This window comes from Tasmannia lanceolata, unplaced genomic scaffold (assembly GCF_043159265.1).
Source record: "Tasmannia lanceolata isolate RefF3 unplaced genomic scaffold, GAP_Taslan_0.1 ptg000038l, whole genome shotgun sequence".
In the NCBI taxonomy this organism is placed as follows: domain Eukaryota; kingdom Viridiplantae; phylum Streptophyta; class Magnoliopsida; order Canellales; family Winteraceae; genus Tasmannia; species Tasmannia lanceolata.
The window spans coordinates 795,001-802,500 of NW_027518715.1; positions in this window are offsets into that span (position 1 = coordinate 795,001).

The window sequence follows — 7,500 nt, forward strand, 5'->3', positions numbered from 1 at the left end:
CCCCGTGACACTCCCCCCCCTGATAACGTCGATGCCCTCGTCGACACTGAGCGCTCTGTGAAGCTCAGTTCCAGAATAGCAATGACTTCTCAATCTTGAAAACAGCTACCACTGGTACTTCAACAATCAGCGCATTCCGACTTTCGATACCCTACAACCGGATAGCGTGCCATCACTTTCGGCACGGAAGGTTTTGGCTCACCTACAACCGGATAGCGTGCCATCACTTTCGGCACGGAAGGTTTTGGCTCACCTACAACCGGATAGCGTGCCATCACTCTCAGCACGAAAGGTTTTGGCTCACCTACATCCGTTGATGATGGTTCTGAGCACTCCACCAAACTCCATAAAGGCAAAGCGACCAAACTTGAATCCTTCCCTCAAGCAACTCTCAAGTTCCTCCTTAGCTACACTCGAGCTTCCTTTGGAGTGGTCTTCTGAAATGGCCAACTTGCACCCCTTCGTCTCTCCCTGAACGTGCCACCACTTCTGGCACAGCACCTGCCTCACTTTCGGCCAAGTGCAGCACTTGCCACCCGCAAAAGGACCACCACATCAATCTCGCCTCCTCCTGAGGCCAAGAATCCCCTGTTGGGATCAATCAACGTGACCCACCTGCTACCCTTCCAGGTGCATGATCATATGGGGAACCAATCACATCCCCAACTGCGACGCTTAGTCTTGCCTGCTTCGGTTCAACACCATAGTACTTGATTTGAACAATCAACCCTTATGCCACAAATGGTCTCCTTGGGCACTTGCGGCTAGTACTCACACTGCTAACCACCCAAATATTCCATCATTCAGATTGAGTTATCCTTTCAGTTTCGACAAACAAAGAGATTCTAAAGCGGCAAGAAACACACAAACTTACCATGTCGTCCCATACCAACACAGTCTGCCCATATGCCATCTGAGCTCAGCACACTGTCCCATATCAGCACAGCAAACCCATTATCAAATCTAAGCGGCCTTGGCGTTCGTTCCAAGGTCTTTCTGAGAAGAGCATCACTCATGCTCGATTGTGATTGTGAACTACCATAAAAGTACTTCAGTCATTGACCAGCTCTTCATCCTGACCATGTCTGCTAGTTCGTCAAACTGGTTATGCCATCACACTGAGCAAGCAAATTCACTTCGATGAGTGGTTTGGTGCCGACACGTTCAACACCTCATCTGATAGGGGAAGGCTTATGCCAGCAGCCAACCCTTTGTCATAGCAAGCCCTTAAGGCCTTATGCTAACACATCAATGTTTAGCCAACACTGCAACGGAGCATTCACAACTCCCCAACTTCCACTTCCGATCTCACACATCGGTGGGTCACTGAAAGATGCCAACCTGTTCGCTGACGGTTGCAGCTCTGACACTGTATCAAGCTTCAAGCAAATCCATTGAGCAATGCTTGAACAAACATTGATGGTAGTAATCTTTCCAGGCCATCGCGCCTCTGTTGCGCGACTCAAGTAGAATAAGGGAGGGTCCACCGAAAGGAACATACCCACGCAATTTCAGCTCTTCTTCGGCTGACTAATGGACTTTCAAAGTGTTAGATTCAAAGACATCCGCAACTTACCACTTCCAACTTGGTGTGCTAACATTCAAGCTCTTTCCAACTCTGCCACAACAGAAAGCATTTCCCGTTCCTTTGTGCAAAGCAACATGCACTAGAGATGCACTAATCATAGCCGCAAACATTGCAACTTGCTGCAACTATGCCAGCACAGACACCAACTGTATCAAAGCTCCTTGAAAACTCTTGATTCACAACCTGCTCTGATCTGGCACCAACTCTCAAAGCACATTCTGAATTCATAGCTTGGACATTTCACTCTGATACCAACTGTCACAGGACAAATATATGAGCAATGGAATAACCCGTGCGGCGCCCCAACATGCACAAATGGTAGGGCAAGCCTTTAATCGTGCAAGGCTTTAAAAGGCCCTACACGCCAACACCCCTTGATGCTCCGAATGTGCACACAAACTCTAAGCTGTTCAACAGGCTACTTGGCTCAGATCTTGACATGCGTTTCTAGATACCCACACTCATGATCAGCCTGCATCACGAGTACATCGAACATAAGGCCTTGGGGCCTAATGCAACGTCCATCGAGTACGAGGCATGACGATGCCACGCACCAATCCGCCAAGCGCTGGGGCTTGGTCCTCCAAGGAGCAAGATGCCCCATGGACTAATCCGCAAGGTGTACACCTCGCGAGGGCAACCGAAGTCGCCCCGGCACGAACCCATGGAAGACCTAGAGAATGGCCTACCCACCAGGCGTACCGCGGTGCTGAAGGGCAAACAGTATAGGTAGTCCCCTGCACCGGTCCGTACGCGCAATGCATGTGGGAACCCAACCCAACATGCAGTGTGTTTGGCCCCCATCCTCGACCAAAGAAACTGGAGCATCCCTATGGATAGCTCGCAGTCCGCACCCAAAGCTCCCTTAGGGCACGCCTACGAGTTGAAGTATGATTTCCTGCTGTGTGCGACAGATGCACAGGCAAGTTCTCTTGCAACCCATGAGCAAGCCGCCAAGCTTCCTGCCCACACCTGCTGGGCCTAACGGGGGAGTTAGCAAGTCACGTGGTCAACTCCTACTATAGAGTTTGGCCAACCAACCCCCTTAACCACCAGTGGCAACTAAAGGTGCTGTAAACAACAACTTTCCAAGATGCAACGAGACGAGCGACGTTTGAATTTTAATACCGGTTGTGTCCTAAACTGTTTCCCCGTGACACTAGTGTGCAAGGCTAGTGCCCAAGGGTTGTGTGCAAGGCTAGTGCGCAAGGCCAGTGCCCAAGGCTTGTGTGCAAGGCCAGTGTGCAAGGCTTGTATTCATGGCTTGTGTGCAAGACTACTGTCCAAGGCTTGTGTGCATGGCCTGTGCGCAAGGCTTGTGTCCAAGGCTTTTGTGCAAGGCTTGTGCACAAGGCTAGTGTGCAAGGCTTGTGCGCATTGGCAGGTAGCCCACCAGCATGCACGATCCAAATGCCACTCACGCGCCAACACGGTGCCTGGCAAACAATGTCTCCCCGACCCAACTGCTATTTAGCAATGTGGCCAGAAATGGCACTGCTAGGCGACCCGTTGTGCGCGGAAGTTAGTAGAGGGGAAGGGGAAGGGACACACGGGACGAGGAATTCCGTGCAAAGGAGAGGGCGAGCGAAGACCAATCCAAGAGTGGAGACCCCCACGGTTGAGGCAAGCCAACGATGGCGAATGGAATGGGGAAGGGGAGACAAAGATGGGGAAGCTCATTGGAGATCCTGTACGCAAACCCAAGACAAAAGCAAATCGAACAAGGGAAAGCTCACAAGTACGAAGAAAAGGAACCCTTGTGCGCAATGGCGGAGGCACAACCACCCAACCAAGCCAGCAGCGACCACCGTAGGTGTTGCACAATGGCAGGGGAAGCTGCCAAGCCTGGCATGGTGTGCACTCACAACCAATCAACGGACATAGGTCATGCATCATGGGGGGATCTAGCAAGGCCAAACCGATGATGGGGAAGGGAATACAGAATTGGACGATCTAGCGAGGGCAAGCCAGAGATGGGGAAGGTCATGGAGGATCTTGGAAGCAAGCGCAAGACAAGAGCGAATCGGACAAGGGGAAGCTCACAAGTACAAAGAAAAGGGACATTGTGCACATTTGGCAGAGGCAAACCACCCAACCAAGCCATAGGGTGCAAACAAACGTGCAACCCAGTACCCACAAGGGCAGGGGTAAGCCGCCGAGCCTAGCAAGGTGTGCTCCCAAAACCAAACAACGCACAAAGGGTGTGAACACGGCCAAATCAGTGACACCATGGCCTACTCGCCCACGGCCCTCTATATGCCTAACCTTGGCAACCGTGGTACATTCCTCACTATATGCCATGGCTTTGTGCCCATGGTCTTCGCAAGACAGCGTCCAAGGCGCCCGAAAGGCCAAGGGAACCATCAATGCCACCCAACGGCGCCAACACGAGCAGTCATCCGCGGTCCCCTGGCCCTGCGCACGTATGTCTTTGAAACCGAGCATCAATGCCACGGAAAGTGTTGGGGCGCCAGCTGGAGCCATCATCCGACGTGCCATGGCTTTGCTCCCATGGTCTTTGCAACCGAGCATTCGTGACATCCGACGAGGCCAGGACACCAACCCTTCCGACACGAGCATTCGCGCATGTTCTTTGGAACCGGCCATCAATGCCACACAATGGCGCCAACATGAGCAAAATCATCCGCGGTGCAGTGCCCTTGCACGGCCTTTTGTCTTTGGAACCAACCATCAATGCCACGGAAAGTGCCGGAGTCCTGACATCCGCGGTGCCATGTCATTGCGCCCTTGGTCTTTGCAGCGGGGCATGCCGGGCACTCCCAACCATTGCAAACAAGCAAGAAAGTAAGTAAGTGTGGACCCCAATCCGAGGATGATGAGGAAACGAGTCCCTACATCCTCTGGATCTCCACATGAAAGAGAGCTCTACCAAGGAACTCTCGAAACGGTGCCACCCTCATAGCATTGCACGAGTGGCCATATAAAAAGAAAGAGATACCTCTTGATCCGGAGCCAAGGCTCGAAACCAAGACGCACCTAAAATAACTCAGAGTCGCCATCCATGGATAGGCCATGGAACCCCAAAACAAAATCTCTGTGCAATGGATAACCAGAAATATATATGGGCTCGTGCCTGGTCACAAATGGAGAAGGTCCGAAGAGCACCCCCAATTCGTCTGAGTGCAAGCACTTGGTCTCTTATGCCATTTATTATTAACCTCGGAGAGTTTCGAGCGAAAATCATATGAAATGGGAACAATCCTCAGGAGTCGTCTACCTAAACATGCATTTCCTGAGGATAAAGTAATAAGCATGCACAAAATAAAATGAAAGATGTGTCACATAAGCATAGCTAGGTTATGAGTGACATGCCTAATGGGTGTCTAAGTTCTGATGTGCAAACACATGCATGCTACAACTAAAGGTATAGGGTCTGTACAAGAAAGTAAGAAAACATAACAAAACACACAATCATAACAAATCGTAAGACTCTAAACCATTTAGCTCGAGTCCTCGGATGGTCTGATATTCATCCAAAGAAGCCTACGTATCCCCGCCTCCGCAAGAATCAGAGCAACGTAGTTCTTCGCACCTATTCTAAACTATGATGCCTAAGACATCTAGACCTCTATCCTAGACTCGATCTAAAAGACCGGACTAGTTATTAAAGCTTTTTATGCGATTATTTAAATTCCAATGGATTGTGAATTTTAGAACACCCTATATGCCCTAACTAAATGCAGGTTATCCCTAAGGTAATGCAGGTGGCTCCTAAAACCTATATGTAACTAGGCTGTGTTTCCTAAGGAAAACAAAGGGTAGACTAACGCATCTTATTCTAGTCATCAGTCGGCGATGTGGATCGCCAACTGACCAGACGGAGGCGTTCCTATAACTCTAGGACAGACCCCTAACTCTAAAACAAACACACAACAAACAAACAATCAAACATCCTATCAAAAGAAACTCCTAACTCTAAAACTCTCTATCTAGGAGCAACTCCTAACTCTAGAGGAAGATCTTTTGAAAAAAAAGTTTTAAAGGTTGCTTATTCAAAAAGATTTAAAATGCTATTTACAAAAGTTTGGCTGGACTTGGGATATAAATCCCAAGCTGCACTACGTACCTCGTGGAAGAGGATCAAGCCAACGTAGTTCTAAACGAACTCTCCTAACTAAAACCTAACACTTCAAATGATTTAACGGTTTTAATGTTTTTCAAATATTTTTAATATTTCTTTTAAAGTTTTCAAATGTTTTTGAGTTTCAAATTTCTAATGTTTTTAGATTTTAAAGCTTTTCCAATGTTTCGGACCTTTAAATGTTTTCACTCTTAAAGGGAACACGCAAGTACAACCACAAACTAGGGCAAAGCCCTAAAGCTAAAGGGGAAATCCCGAACAAGCAACTAGCGTCTCAAAGAGACAATCCACAACAAGAAAAGTTAGTTCCCTAAGAACAGAGAAAACAATCTAAGATCCCAAGCAGGGAAGGCTCTATATGACTGAGTTAGTCTCTAATGGAAAAACTCCTAACTAATAACACTAGGAAGGGAGTATAAATGAGTCAGAGACTCTCTAATTACACCACCAAGTCAAAGACTAGTTCTAAAAGAGGAGGCCACTCTAACATGAGGCTAGGTAAGCCTCCTAAAGGGAAACTCTCTATATGAGACAAGGCTTGTCTCTGAGACACAAACGACGTAAACATCTGATGAGACTGGGCAAGTCTCTTATATACAAAGGAGGGCTCAAAGTATCCCTATCATCGCTCCTGCAATGAGAAGGGTTCTAATATTTAAAAGGCGTCTAAAAGACTAAGCAAGTCTACTATACAAAGGAGGGGTATGCTACTTGGACTAAGCAAGTCTCCTAAGGATGGGCTTGGGCTAGCGCCTTCATCGCTCTCACGATTTATGAAACTACACGAAATAGTGTCATTGTCAAATTGTAATGGTAACAGCATCAGCCCTAAAAATGACACTATTATCATCATACTTTCATAAAGACATTGCTCTCAATTGCCTCCTTGCATTTAAAACTTGACAGACTCAAATGTTAACTTGAAAAGAATGGACGAAACCCAAATTTCTACTGAAAATTTCTTAAGGGAATTAAAACCAATTGGCGACATAACAAAAGTCAAAGTCAAAACCACCTAATAAGCATACAAAATGAATGATGCTCAATAGATTGTTAGAATGTCATCAGGTTGCGTTCCATTCAAGTAATAACTATCATGAAATAACATGTTGAGATTTGAGACAATAAGACTTTGAACCACCATCAGTACAACTATGCATCCAACAAAAATTCCCTGCCAAACTAAACATTTTATATTCATAGACATTCAATCGAACTGATCATTGAACATGACAACCAAATCAGTTAAAACATGTGGGGAGACAATTATTGATATGAGCACTACCCATTATGATAATCACACTAACCTTCTTGCCTCTTATTAAAATGATCCTTGTAAAAGACTATTACAGTACCCACAAAATCCATTTAAACTGAAGAAAGCTGGTTTTGTTCAAATATTAAAATTTGGTAGCGCCAATATCAACAATCCCTTTATTGATAACCATACTAATATGCCTTTACCATGGTAATATCAATTTAATCATGTCTTTTCCTCTTTGGACATTTAATTTTAACCTTTAATTGAAATACTAATCGCAAAGGGGAAGATAATATATGACCATCATCAAAATATGTTAGTGCAGATATCAGAGATCATTGCCATTCTCTAAAAAAAAACTAAGAAACCAATTCAAATGGGAGATACAAGCTGCTATGTGACCAGAATGTGACAAAAGAAAAGACCTCTTCAACTGTTAAGAATGGGGACTAAGGACTTGGATCCAAGGTATGATCCAATCCTCCAGATTTCCAAGATTATATGAGCATATGAAGAGCAAAGATAACCAAAACTACTAGTATTCAAAGA